The sequence below is a fragment of the Ricinus communis genome, chromosome 1 (genome assembly GCF_019578655.1).
Source record: "Ricinus communis isolate WT05 ecotype wild-type chromosome 1, ASM1957865v1, whole genome shotgun sequence".
Classification (NCBI taxonomy): Eukaryota; Viridiplantae; Streptophyta; class Magnoliopsida; order Malpighiales; family Euphorbiaceae; genus Ricinus; species Ricinus communis.
Genome location: NC_063256.1, coordinates 23,606,140 through 23,621,467, shown reverse-complemented (window position 1 = coordinate 23,621,467; position 15,328 = coordinate 23,606,140).

Here is a 15,328-nt window from a genome sequence, read left to right as displayed (position 1 = left end):
CTACTTTCACGGGGTTGTTTTCTCAAATTCTTAAATATACACGCTTTACGAGGTTATTTTCTTACTTTGATAAATATACCATTTTTACGTGGTCGTTTTCTCATATTAAATTATTAACACTATTATTAGGTTGTTCTCTCATATTCATAACTATACATGTTTTACGGGGTTATTTTCTAATATCGATAAATATAACCCTTTTACGGGGTTGTTTTCTCATATTATAAAATTAACTCATTTAAGGGGTTGTTTTCTCAAACTAACAAATATACCAAAATTTTGGAAATATTTTCTACGATTGATAAATATCCTCGTATTACGTGGTTATTTTCTAATATTAAAAAATTTACACCTTCTACGAGGTTGTTTTCTCAGACTCGCAATTATACTATTTTGTTGTTTTCTTAGATTCAAAAATATACATGTTTTTATGGAGTTATTTTCTTATATTGATAAATATACCACTTTTATGGGGTCGTTTTCTCATATTAAATTATTAGCAATATTATGGGGTTATTTTATCAAATTCATAAATTTACACGTTTTACAGGGTTATTTTCTTATATCGATAAATATACGCCTTTTACGAGGTTGTTTTCTTATACTCTATAATTAACCCATTTAAGGGGTAGTTTTATCACACTCAGAAATATACCAAATTTTTGTGGTTATGCTCTCCCATTGATAAATATCCCTGTATTACGGGGTTGTTTTCTCATAGTAAAAATTCACCCCATCTACGGTGTTTTCTCGGACTACGCATTTATCTACTTTCACGGGGTTGTTTTCTCAGATTCTTAAATATACACATTTTACGAGGTTATTTTCTTATTTTGATAAATATACCATATTTACGTGGTCGTTTTCTCATATTAAATTATTAACACTATTATTAGGTTGTTTTCTCATATTCATAACTATAGACGTTTTATGGGGTTATTTTTTAATATCGACAAATATAACCCTTTTACGGGGCTGTTTTCTCATATTATAAAATTAACCCATTTAACGGATTGTTTTCTCATACTCACAAATATACCAAAATTACGTGGTTATTTTCTCCGATTGATAAATACCCCCGTATTACGGGGTTATTTTCTCAATATTAAAAAATTCACCCCCTCTACGAGGCTGTTTTCTCAGACTCACAATTATACTACTTTCACGGGGTTGTTTTCTCAAATTCTTAAATATACACGTTTTACGAGGTTATTTTCTTACTTTGATGAATATATCATTTTTATGTGGTCGTTTTCTCATATTAAATTATTAACACTATTATTAGGTTGTTTTCTCATATTCATAACTATACACGTTTTACGGAGTTATTTTCTAATATCGATAAATATAACCCTTTTACGGGGCTGTTTTCTCATATTATAAAATTAACCCATTTAAGGGATTATTTTCTCATACTCATAAATATACCAAAATTACGTGGTTATATTCTCTGATTGATAAATATCCCCGTATTACAGGGTTATTTTTTAATATTAAAAAATTTACCCCTTCTACGAGGCTGTTTTCTCAGACTCGCAATTACACTACTTTTACGGGGTTGTTTTCACAGATTCTTAAATATACACGTTTTTACGGAGTTATTTTCTTATATTGATGAATAGACCACTTTTACGGGGTCGTTTTCTCATATTAAATTATTAACACTATTATTAGGTTGTTTTCTCAAATTCATAAATATACACGTTCTATGGGGTTATTTTCTTATATCGACTAATATACCCCTTTTAGGAGGTTGTTTTCTCATACTATAAAATTAACCCATTTAAGGAGTTGTTTTCTCATACTCGCATATATACCAAAATTACGGGGTATTTTCTCCGATTAATAAATATTCCCGTATTACGGTGTTGTTTTATCATATTAAGGAATTTACCCCTTCTACGAGGTTGTTTTCTCAGACTCACAATTACACTACTTTTACGGGGTTGTTTTCTCAGATTCATAAATATACACGTTTTATGGGGTTATTTTCTTACATTGATAAATATATCACTTTTATGGGGTCGTTTTTTCATATTAAATTATTAACACTATTATTAGGTTGTTTTCTCAAATTCATAAATATACACGTTTTATGGGGTTATTTTCTTATATCGACTAATATACCCCTTTTAGGAGGTTGCTTTCTCATATTATAAAATTAACCCATTTAAGGGGTTGTTTTCTCATACTCACAAATATACCCAAATTACGGGGGTTTTTTCTCCGATTGATAAATATTCCCATATTACGGGGTTGTTTTATCATATTATGGAATTTACTCCTTCTACGAGGTTGTTTTCTCAGACTCACAATTATACAACTTTTACAGCGTTGTTTTCTCGGATTCATAAATATACATGTTTTACGGGGTCGTTTTCTCATATTAAATTATTAGCACTATTATGGGGTTGTTTTCTCAAATTCATAAATAAACACTTATTACGGGGTTATTTTCTTGTATCGACAAATATACCCTTTTACGGGGTCGTTTTCTCATATTATAAAATTGACACATTTAAGGGGTTGTTTTATCATACTCATAAATATACTAAAATTATGGGGTTATTTTCTCCAATTGATAAATACCCCATATTACGGGGTTGTTTTCTCATATTAAAAAATTTACCCCTTCTACGAGGCTGTTTTCTTAGACTCGCAATTACACTACTTTTACGGGGTTAATTTCTTATATTGATAAATATACCCCTTCTACGAGGCTGTTTTCTCAGACTCGCAATTACACTACTTTTACTGGGTTGTTTTCTCAAATTCATAAATATACACGTTTATACGGAGTTATTTTCTTATATTGATAAATGGACCACTTTTACGGGGTCATTTTCTCATATTAAATTATTAGCATTATTATGGGGTTGTTATCTCAAATTCATAAATATGTACGTTTTACGGGGTTATTTTCTTATATCGACAAATATACCCCTTTTACGGGGTTGTTTTCTCATATTATTAAATTATCCCATTGAAGGGGTTGTTTTCTCATACTCACAAATATACCAAAATTACGGGGTTATTTTCTCAGATTGATAAATATCCCCGTATTACGGGGTTGTTTTCTAATATTTATAAATATACCCCTCTTACGGAGTTGTTTTCTCATATTAAAAAATTTACCCCTTCTACGAGGCTGTTTTCTCAGACTCGCAATTACACTACTTTTAGAGGTTTTTTCTCAGATTCATAAATATACACATTTTTATGGAGTTATTTTCTTATATTGATAAAAGGACCACTTTTACGAGGTCGTTTTCTCATATTAAATTATTAGCACTACTATAGTGTTGTTATCTAAAATTCATAAATATATACGTTTTACGGGGTTATTTTCTTATATCGACAAATATACCCCTTTTACGGGGTTGTTTTCTCATATTATAAAATTATCCAATTGAAGGGGTTGTTTTCTCATGCTCACAAATACATCAAAATTATGGGGTTGTTTTCTCCAATTGATAAAAAACCCCGTATTACAGGATTGTTTTCTCATATTAAAAAATTTACCCCTTCTACGAGACTGTTTTCTCAAACTCGCAATTACACTACTCTTACGGGGTTGTTTTCTCAGATTCATAAATATACACGTTTTTACGGAGTTATTTTCTTATATTGATAAATAGACCACTTTTGCTGTGTCGTTTTCTCATATTATAAAACAATCTAATTGAAGGGGTTGTTTTCTCATACTCACAAATATACCAAAATTTCGGGGTTATTTTTTCCGATTGATAAAAATCCTCGTATTACGAGATTATTTTCTCATATTAAAAAATTTACTCCTTCTACGAGACTGTTTTCTCAGACTCCCAATTACACTACTCTTACGGGGTTATTTTCTCAGATTCATTAATGCACGTTTTATAGGGTTATTTTCTTATATTGATAAATATACCACTTTTACGGGGTCGTTTTCTCATATTAAATTATTAGCACTATTATGGGGTTGTTTTCTCAAATTCATAAATATACACGTATTACGGGGGTTATTTTCTTATATCGACAAATATACCCCTTTTACGGGGTTGTATTATCATATAATTAAATTATCCCATTGAAGGGGTTGTTTTCTCATACTCACAAATATACCAAAATTACAGGGTTATTTTCTCAGATTGATAAATATCCCCGTATTACGGGGTTGTTTTCTAATATTTATAAATATACCCCTCTTACGGAGTTGTTTTCTCATATTAAAAAATTTACCCCTTGACGAAATTTGTTTCTCGGACTATGATTACTACTTTTACAGGTTGTTTCTCAGATTCATAAATATACACATTTTTATGGAGTTATTTTCTAATATTGATAAAAGGACCACTTTTACGGGGTCATTTTCTCATATTAAATTATTAGCACTACTATAGTGTTGTTATCTAAAATTCATAAATATATACGTTTTACGGGGTTATTTTCTTATATCGACAAATATACCCCTTTTACGGGGTTGTTTTCTCATATTATAAAACTATCCAATTGAAGGGGTTGTTTTCTCATGCTCACAAATACATCAAAATTATGGGGTTGTTTTCTCCAATTGATAAAAACCCTCGTATTACAGGATTGTTTTCTCATATTAAAAAATATACCCCTTCTACGAGAGTGTTTTCTCAGACTCGCAATTACACTACTCTTACGGGGTTATTTTCTCAGATTCATAAATATACACGTTTTTACGGAGTTATTTTCTTATATTGATAAATAGACCACTTTTGCTGGGTCGTTTTCTCATATTATAAAACAATCCAATTGAAGTGGTTGTTTTCTCATACTCACAAATATACCAAAATTTCGGGGTTATTTTTTTCGATTGATAAAACTCCTCGTATTACGGGATTATTTTCTCATATTAAAAAATTTACTCCTTCTACGAGACTGTTTTCTCAGACTCCCAATTACACTACTCTTACGGGGTTGTTTTCTCAGATTCATTAATGCACGTTTTACAGGGTTATTTTCTTATATTGATAAATATACCACTTTTACAGGGTCGTTTTCTCATATTAAATTATTAGCACTATTATGGGATTGTTTTCTCAAATTCATAAATATACACGTATTACAGGGTTATTTTCTTATATCGACAAATATACCCCTTTTACGGGGTTGTATTCTCATATTATTAAATTATCCCATTGAAGGGATTGTTTTCTCATACTCACAAATATACCAAAATTACGGGGTTATTTTCTCAGATTGATAAATATCCCCGTATTACGGGGTTGTTTTCTAATATTTATAAATATACCCCTCTTATGGAGTTGTTTTCTCATATTAAAAATTTACCCTTCTACAATTTGTTTTCTCGGTTCGCAATTATACCTACAGTTGTTTCTCAGATTCATAAATATACACATTTTTATGGAGTTATTTTCTAATATTGATAAAAGGACCACTTCTACGGGGTCGTTTTCTCATATTAAATTATTAGCACTACTATAGTGTTGTTATCTAAAATTCATAAATATATACGTTTTACGGGGTTATTTTCTTATATCGACAAATATACCCCTTTTACGGGGTTATTTTCTCATATTATAAAACTATCCAATTGAAGGGGTGGTTTTCTCATGCTCACAAATACATCAAAATTATGGGGTTGTTTTCTCCTATTGATAAAAATTCCCATATTACAGGATTGTTTTCTCATATTTAAAAATTTACCCCTTCTACGAGAGTGTTTTCTCAGACTCGCAATTACACTACTCTTACGGGGTTGTTTTCTCATATTCATAAATATACACGTTTTTACGGAGTTATTTTCTTATATAGATAAATAGACCACTTTTGCTGGGTCGTTTTCTCATATTATAAAACAATCCAATTGAAGGGGTTGTTTTCTCATACTCACAAATATACTAAAATTTTGGGGTTATTTTTTCCGATTGATAAAAATCCTCGTATTACGGGATTATTTTCTCATATTAAAAAATTTACTCCTTCTACGAGACTGTTTTCTCAGATTCCCAATTACACTACTCTTACGGGGTTGTTTTCTCAGATTCATTATTGCACGTTTTACAGGGTTATTTTCTTATATTGATAAATATACCACTTTTACGGGGTCGTTTTCTCATATTAATTTATTAGAACTATTATGGGGTTGTTTTCTCGAAGTCATAAATATACACGTATTACGGGGTTATTTTCTTATATCGACAAATATACCCCTTTTACGGGGTAGTTTTCTCATATTATAAAATTGACCCTTTTAACGGGTTGTTTTATCATACTCATAAATACCCCAAAATTACGGGGTTATTTTCTATGGTTGATAAATATCCGTATTACGAGTTATTTTTATTAAATTCTTGAATCACAGAAGGAGTTTTTCGGACACACTTAATTCTGATACTTCGTATCACGTTTCGAGGTTATTTTCTTATATTAATAAATATACCATTTTTATGCGGTCGTTTTCTCATATTAAATTATTAGCACTATTATGGGGTTGTTTTCTCAAATTCATAAATATATACGTTTTACGTAGTTATTTTCTTATATCGACAAATATACCCCTTGTGGGGTTGTTTTCTCATACTCTATAAATAACCCATTTAAGGGGTTGTTTTCGCATACTCACAAATATACCAAAATTACAGGGTTATTTTCTACGATTGATAAATATCCCCGTATTATAGGGTTGTTTTCTCATATTAATAAATTTACCCTTTCTACGAGGCTGTTTTATCAGACTCGCAATTATGCCATTTTTACGGGGTTATTTTCTGAGATTCATAAATATACACGTTTTGCGAAGTTATTTTCTTTTATTGATAAATATACCACTTTTACGGGGTCGTTTTCTTATATTATATTATTAGCACTATTTTGGGATTGTCTTGTGAAATTCATAAATATACACATTTTACGGGGTAATTTTCTTATATCGACAAATATACTCCTTTTACGGGGTTGTTTTCTCATATTATCAAATTAATCCATTTAAGGGGTTGTTTTCTCATAATCACAAATATACTAAAATTACGGGATTATTTTCTCCGATTGATAAATATCCTTGTATTACGGGATTGTTTTCTAATATTAAAAAATTTACCCCTTCTACGAGACTGTTTTCTCAAATTCGCAATTACACTACTCTTACGGAGTTGTTTTCTCAGATTCATAAATATACACGTTTTTACGGAGTTGTTTTCTTATATTGATAAATAGACCACTTTTACGGGGTCATTTTCTCATATTAAATTATTAGCACTATTATAGGGTTATTTTCTCAAATTCATAAATGTACACATTTTACGGGGTTATTTCCTTATATCGACTAATATAACCCTTTTAGGAGGTTGGTTTCTCATATTATAAAATTAACCCATTTAAGGGGTTGTTTTCTCATACTCACATATATACCAAAATTACGGGGGTATTTTATCCGATTGATAAATATTCCCGTATTACGTTGTTATTTTCTCATATTAAGTAATTTACCCCTTCTACGATGCTGTTTTCTCAGACTCGCAATTACACTACTTTTACGGGGTTGTTTTATGAGATTCATAAATATACAAGTTTTACGTGGTTATTTTCTTATATTGATAAATATATCACTTTTATGGGGTCGTTTTCTCATATTAAATTATTAGCACTATTATGGGGTTGTTTTCTCAAATTCATAAATATACACTTATTACGGGGTTATTTTCTTGTATCAACAAATATACCCCTTTTACGGGGTTGTTTTCTCATATTATAAAACTTACCCATTTAAGAGGTTGTTTTCTCATAGTCACAAATATACCAAAATTACAGGGTTATTTTTTCCGATTGATAAAAGTCCTCGTATTACGGGATTATTTTCTCATATTAAAAAATTTACTTCTTCTACGAGACTGTTTTCTCAGACTCTTAATTACACTACTCTTACGAGGTTGTTTTCTTAGATTCATAAATACACGATTTACATGGTTATTTTCTTATATTGATAAATATACCACTTTTACAGGGTCATCTTTTCATATTAAATTATTAGCACTATTATGAAGATGTTTTCTCAAATTCATATAAATACACGTATCATGGGGTTATTTTCTTATATCGACAAATATACCCCTTTTACGGGGTTGTTTTCTCATATTATAAAATTAACCCATTTAAGGGGTTGTTTTATCATACTCACAAATATACCAAAATTACGGGGTTATGTTCTCCGATTTATAAATATCCCCTTATTACGGGGTTGTTTTTTCATATTATAAAATTTACCCCTTCTATGAGGCTGTTTCTCAGACTCGCAATTACACTATTTTCACAGGATTGTTTTCTCAGATTCTAAAATATACACGTTTTACGAGGTAATTTTCTTATATTGATAAATATACCATTTTTACATGGTGGTTTTATCATATTAAATTTTTAACATTAGTATGGGGTTGTTTTCTGAAATTCATAAATATATACATTTTACAGAGTTATTTTCTTATATCGACAAATATACCCCTTTTACGGGGTTGTATTCTCATATTATTAAATTATCCCATTGAAGGGGTTGTTTTCTCATACTCACAAATATACCAAAATTACGGGGTTATTTTCAACGATTGATAAATATCCTCATATTACGGTGTTGTTTTCTAATATATATAAATATACCCCTCTTACTGGGTTGTTTTCTCATATTAAAAAATTTACACCTTCTAGGAGGCTGTTTTCTCAGACTCGCAATTACACTACTTTGACGGGGTTGTTTTCTCATTTTCATAAATATACACGTTTTACGTTATTATTTTCTTATATTGATAAATATACCACTTTTACGGGGTTGCCTTCTCATACTCTATAATTAATCCATTTAAGGGGTTGTTTTACCATTCTCATAAATATACCAAAATTACGGTGTTATTTTCTTCGATTGATAAATACCCCCGTATTACGAGATTGTTTTCTCATAGTAAAATATTTACTCCTTCTACGAGGCTATTTTCTCAGATTCTTAAATTACGAGGTTATTTTCTTATTTTAATAAATATACCATTTTTACGTGGTCATTTTCTCATATTAAATTATTAACACTATTATTAGGTTGTTTTCTCATATTCATAACTATACACGTTTTACGAAGTTATTTTCTAATATCGATAAATATAACCCTTTTACGGGGCTGTTTTCTCATATTATAAAATTAACCCATTTAAGGGATTATTTTCTCATACTAAAAAATAAACCAAAATTACATGGTTATTTTCTCCGATTGATGAATATCCCCGTATTACGGGGTTGTTTTCACATAGTATAAAATTCACCCCTTCTACGAGGCTGTTTTCTCAGACTCATAATTATACTACTTTCACGGGGTTGTTTTCTCAAATTCTTAAATATACACGTTTTACGAGGTTATTTTCTTATTTTGATAAATATACCATTTTTACGTGGTCGTTTTCTCATATTAAATTATTAACACTATTATTAGGTTGTTTTCTTATATTCATAAATATACACGTTTTATAGGGTTATTTTCTAATATCGACAAATATAACCCTTTTACGAGGCTATTTTCTCATATTATAAAATTAACCCATTTAAGGGTTTGTTTTCTCATACTCACAAATATACCAAAATTACGTAGTTATTTTCTCTAATTGATAAATATCCCCGTATTACGAGGTTGTTTTCTCATAGTAAAAAATTCACCCCTTCTACGAGGCTGTTTTCTCAGACTCACAATTATACTACTTTCACGGGGTTGTTTTCTCAGATTCATAAATATACACGTTTTACGGAGTTATTTTCTTATATTGATAAATAGAGCACTTTTATGGGGTCGTTTTCTTATTTTAAATTATTAGCACTATTATAGGGTTATTTTGTCAAATTCATAAATTTACACATTTTACAGGGTTAGTTTCTTATATTGACAAATATACGCCTTTTACGGGGTTGTTTTCTCATACTCTATAATTAATCCATTTAAGGGGTTGTTTTATCATACTCATAAATATACCAAAATACGATGTTATTTTCTTCGATTGATAAATACCTCGTATTACGAGGTTTTTTTCCCATAGTAAAATATTTACCCCTTCTACGAGGCTGTTTTCTCATACTTGCAATTATACTACTTTCACGGGGTTGTTTTCTCAAATTCTTAAATATACACGTTTTACGAGGTTATTTTCTTATTTTGATAAATATACCATTTTTACGTGGTTGTTTTCTCATATTAAATTATTAACACTATTATTAGGTTGTTTTCTCATATTCATATTATACACGTTTTACAGGGTTATTTTCTAATATCGACAAATATAACCCTTTTACGAGGTTGTTTTCTCATATTATAAAATTAACCCATTTAAGGGGTAGTTTTATCACACTCAGAAATATACCAAATTTTTGTGGTTATGCTCTCCCATTGATAAATATCCCTGTATTACGGGGTTGTTTTCTCATAGTAAAAAATTCACCCCATCTACGAGGCTGTTTTCTCAGACTCACAATTATACTACTTTCACGGGGTTGTTTTCTCAGATTCATAAATATACATGTTTTACGAGGTTATTTTCTTATATTGATAAATAGAGCACTTTTATGTGGTCGTTTAATTATTAGCACTATTAACGGGTTATTTTGTCAAATTCATAAATTTACATATTTTACAGGGTTAGTTTGTTATATTGACAAATATGCGCCATTTACGGGGTTGTTTTCTCATACTTTATAACTAATCCATTTAAACGGTTGTTTTATCATACTCATAAATATACCAAAATACGATGTTATTTTCTTTGATTGATAAATACCCCGTATTATGAGGTTGTTTTCTCATAGTAAAATATTTACCCCTTCTACGAGGCTGTTTTCTCATACTTGCAATTATACTACTTTCACGGGGTTGTTTTCTTAGATTATTAAATATTCACGTTTTACGAGGTTATTTTCTTATTTTGATAAATATTCCATTTTTCGTGGTCGTTTTCTCATATTAAATTATTAACACTATTATTAGGTTGTTTTCTCAAATTCATAAATATACACGTTTTACGGTGTTACTTCCTTATATCGACAACTATAACCCTTTTACGGGGTTGTTTTCTCATATTATAAAATTAACCCATTTAAAGGGGTTGTTTTCTCATACTCACAAATATACCAAAATTACGGGGTTATTTTCTTCAATTGATAAATATACCCGTATTATGGGGTTGTTTTATAATATTAAAAAATTTACCCCTTCTATGAGGTTGTTTTCTAAGACTCGCAATTCACTACTTTTACGGGGTTGTTTTCTCAAATTCATAAATATACGCGTTTTACGGAGTTATTTTCTTATATTGAAAAATAGACAACTTTTACGGGGTCGTTTTCTCATATTAAATTATTAGCACTATGATGGGGTTGTTTTCTCAAATTCATAAATGTACACATTTTACTTTACGGGGTTATTTACTTATATCGATAAATATACCCCTTTTACAGGTTGTTTTCTACGATTATAAAATTAACCCATTTTAAGGGGCTCTTTTCTCATATTCTCAAATACACCAAAATTACGGGGTTATTTTCTCCGATTGATAAATATATCCATTATTACTTTTACGTGGTTGTTTTTCTCATATTAAAGAACCCTTTTACCCATTTTTGTTATTCTCTGAGGCCATTTTCTCAGACTCGCAATTACACTACTTTTACGGGATTGTTTTCACATATTTATAAATATACACGTATTACGGGGTTATTTTCTTATATTGATAAATATACCACTTTTACGTGGTCATTTTTTCATATTAAATTATTAGCACTGTTATAGGGTTGTTTTTTCAAATTCATGAATATACACGTTTTACGGGGTTATTCTTTTATATCGACAAATATACCCCTCTTACAGGATTGTTTTCTTATACTCTAAAATTAACCTATTTAAGGGGTTGTTTTCCCATACTCAGCAACATAATAAATTACGTGGTTATTTTATCCGATTGATAAATTTCCCCGTATTACGGGATTTATTTTCTTAGATTCATAAATATACACATTTTACGAGGTTATTTTTTTATGTTGATAAATATACCACTTTTACGGGATTATTTTCTCATATTATAAAATTAACCCATTTAAGGGGCGGTTTTCTCATACTCACAAATATACCAAAATTCCATGGCTATTTTCTCCGATTGATAAATATACCCGTATTATGGGGTTGTTTTCTCATATTGAAGAATTTATGCCTTCTACGAGGCTATTTTCTCAGACTCGCAATTACACTACTTTTACAGGGTTGTTTTCTCATATTCATAAATATACACGCTTTACGGGGTTGTTTTCTTAGGTTCATAAATATACACATTTAACGGAGTTATTTTCTTGTATTGATAAATATACCACTTTACGAGGTCATTTTCTCATATTAAATTATTAGCACTATTATGGGATTATTTTTTCAAATTCATGAATATACACGTTTTACGGGGTAATTTTTTTATATCGACAAATATACCCTCTTACGGGGTTGTTTTCTCATATTCTAAAATTAACCCATTTAGGGGGTTGTTTTCCCACACTCACCAACATAATAAATTACGGGGTTATTTTATCCGATTGATAAATATCCCCAAATTACGGGGTTTGTTTTCTCATATTCATAAATATACATGTTTTATGGGGTTATTTTCTTATATTGATAAATATACCACTTTTACCGGATTTTCTTCTCATATTATAAAATTAACCCATTTAAGGGATTGTTTTCTCATACTCACAAATATACCAAAATTACGGGGTTATATTCTCCAATTGATTAATATCCCCGTATTACAGGGTTGTTCTCTCATATTAAAAATTTTACCACTTTAACGGGGTTGTTTTCTCATATGCATAAATAAAAATATTTTACGGGGTTATTTTCTTATATTGATAAATATACCAATTATACGGGTCGTTTTCTCATATTAAATTATTAGCGTTATTATGGGTTGTTTTCTCAAATTCATAAATATACACATTTTACGGGGTTATTTTCTTATATCGACAAATATACACCTATTACGGGGTTGTTTTCTCCTATTATAAAATTAGCCCATTTAAGGGGTTGTTTTCCCATACTCACAAATATACTAAAATTACGGGGTTATTTTCTCCGATTGATAAATATCCCGCATTACGGGGTTGTTTTCTCATATTAAAAAATTACCCCTTCTACGAGGCTGTTTTCTTAGACTCCCAATTACACTACTTTTATGGGATTTTTTTTCTCAGATTCATAAATATACACGTTTTACGAGATTATTTTTTTATATTGATAAATATACCATTTTTACAGGGTCATTTTCTCATAGTAAATTATTAGCACTATTATGGAGTTGTTTTTTCAAATTCATAAATATACACATTTTACTTGGTTATTTTCTTATATCGACAAATATACCCCTTTTACGGTATTGTTTTCTCATATTATGAAATTAACCCATTTAAGGGATTGTTTTCTCATACTCACAAATACACCAAAATTACAGGGTTATTTTCTCCGATTGATAAATATTCCCGTATTACGGGGTTGTTTTCTCATATTAATAAATTTACCCCTTCTACGAAGCTTTTTTCTCAGACTCGCAATTACACTACTTTTACGGGGTTGTTTTCTCATATTCATAAATAAACACGTTTACGGGGTTATTTTCATATATTGATAAATATACCACTTTTACGCGGTCGATTTCTCAAATTATATTATTAGCACTACTATGGGGTTGTTTTGTCAAATTCATAAATTTACATGTTCTATGGGGTTATTTCCTTATATCGACAAATATACCCTTTTTACGGGGTTGTTTTCTCATACTCTAAAATTAACTCATTTAAGGTGTTGTTCTCCCATACTCACCAACATACCAAAATTACAGGGTTATTTTCTCCGATTGATAATATCCCCGGACGATTGATCAAGATCCAAGTATTACGGGGTTGTTTTCTCATATTAAGAAATTTACCCCTTCTACGAGGCTGTTTTCTCATACTCGCAATTACACTACTTCTACGGGGTTGTTTTCTCATATTCATAAATATACACGTTTTATGGGGTTATCTTCTTATATTGATAATGTAATACTCGAAATTTCTCCTTTAATAAAGATAATGTTAATAATGATTAATAAATGAGTTTTTATTTAAATTAATTTTATTTTATTTAGGTTGGTGAGGGGGGATGTAAGTTGGACTTGCCGCCAAATAATTCCTCGCTGGTCAATCCAGTATTTCGTAGGTCTGTGTTGAGGAAATGTATTTTTGATCCTTTGCTCGTGTTGGACCCTCACTGTATAGAAGTAAATGAAGATTTGATTTTCGAGGAGCAGTAAGTCAGGATCACGGATTCTCGGGTTCGCCAGTTTTGCTTAAGGTTTTTGTCGATGGGCCTTGTGGTTGAATTTATTTCTGTCGAGGAAAGTTTCCGAGAAGCCGAGTTGGAGATGAGAGTTTCCTATTCTCTTTAGTTTCAGTCTTAGTGTGAACCCTTTTTTCTTTTAAAATTCGAGGATGAATTTTTCTTAAGGGGGGAGAATGTAATACTCGGAATTTTTTCTTTAATAAAGATAATATTAATAATAATTAATAAATGAGTTTTTATTTAAATTAATTTAATTTTATTTTTATTTGGTTTAATTGGAATGATTTAAATGCAATTTTGAATTTTAATGCTCGACAAATAAATGAGTTATTTTCTATATCCAATTAGTTTGATTTTTAAGAAATTAATTAAGTAAATTATTTGAAAAAAAATTATATTTTTGGTTATTCAAAATTTTCCCCCAAATGAATATATTTAGTTAAGTTCTATATTTGAGAGTTATGAAAGAAATTGTAAAGGATATTTTACAAAAGAATTATTTGGGAAAAGGGTATTTCAATTAGCAAATGGTATTAAATTTTAATTGAAAAATATTTAGCAAATTGATTAATTAAATTAATTGTGTATTAGGAATAAATTGGAAATTTATTTTGGAAGAAGGATTAAAAGTATAATTTTATTAATATGGGGTTTTAACGAAAATTTGTATGTTTGGTATTTTTGTTATTAAATATGTCGGCAAGGGCTTTTTGATAATTTTAAATTTAAAAGCAAGGGTAAATATGTAATTGTGTATTTTCAATAATTCTAATTTGGACCAAATTAAATAGTTAGGGGCTTAATTGAAAAGCTAAAGAAAAGCTTAGGGGTTAATTGGAATTTTTACAAGATGAAATTGATAGTAATTAAAAAAGTTGAGGGACCAAATGCTAAAAAAAGAAAAGTTGAGGGACCTAATGTCGATATTGATCGAAGGAAAAGAAAAGAAGAAAAGGAGGAAGAAGGGGGATTTGGAAGGAA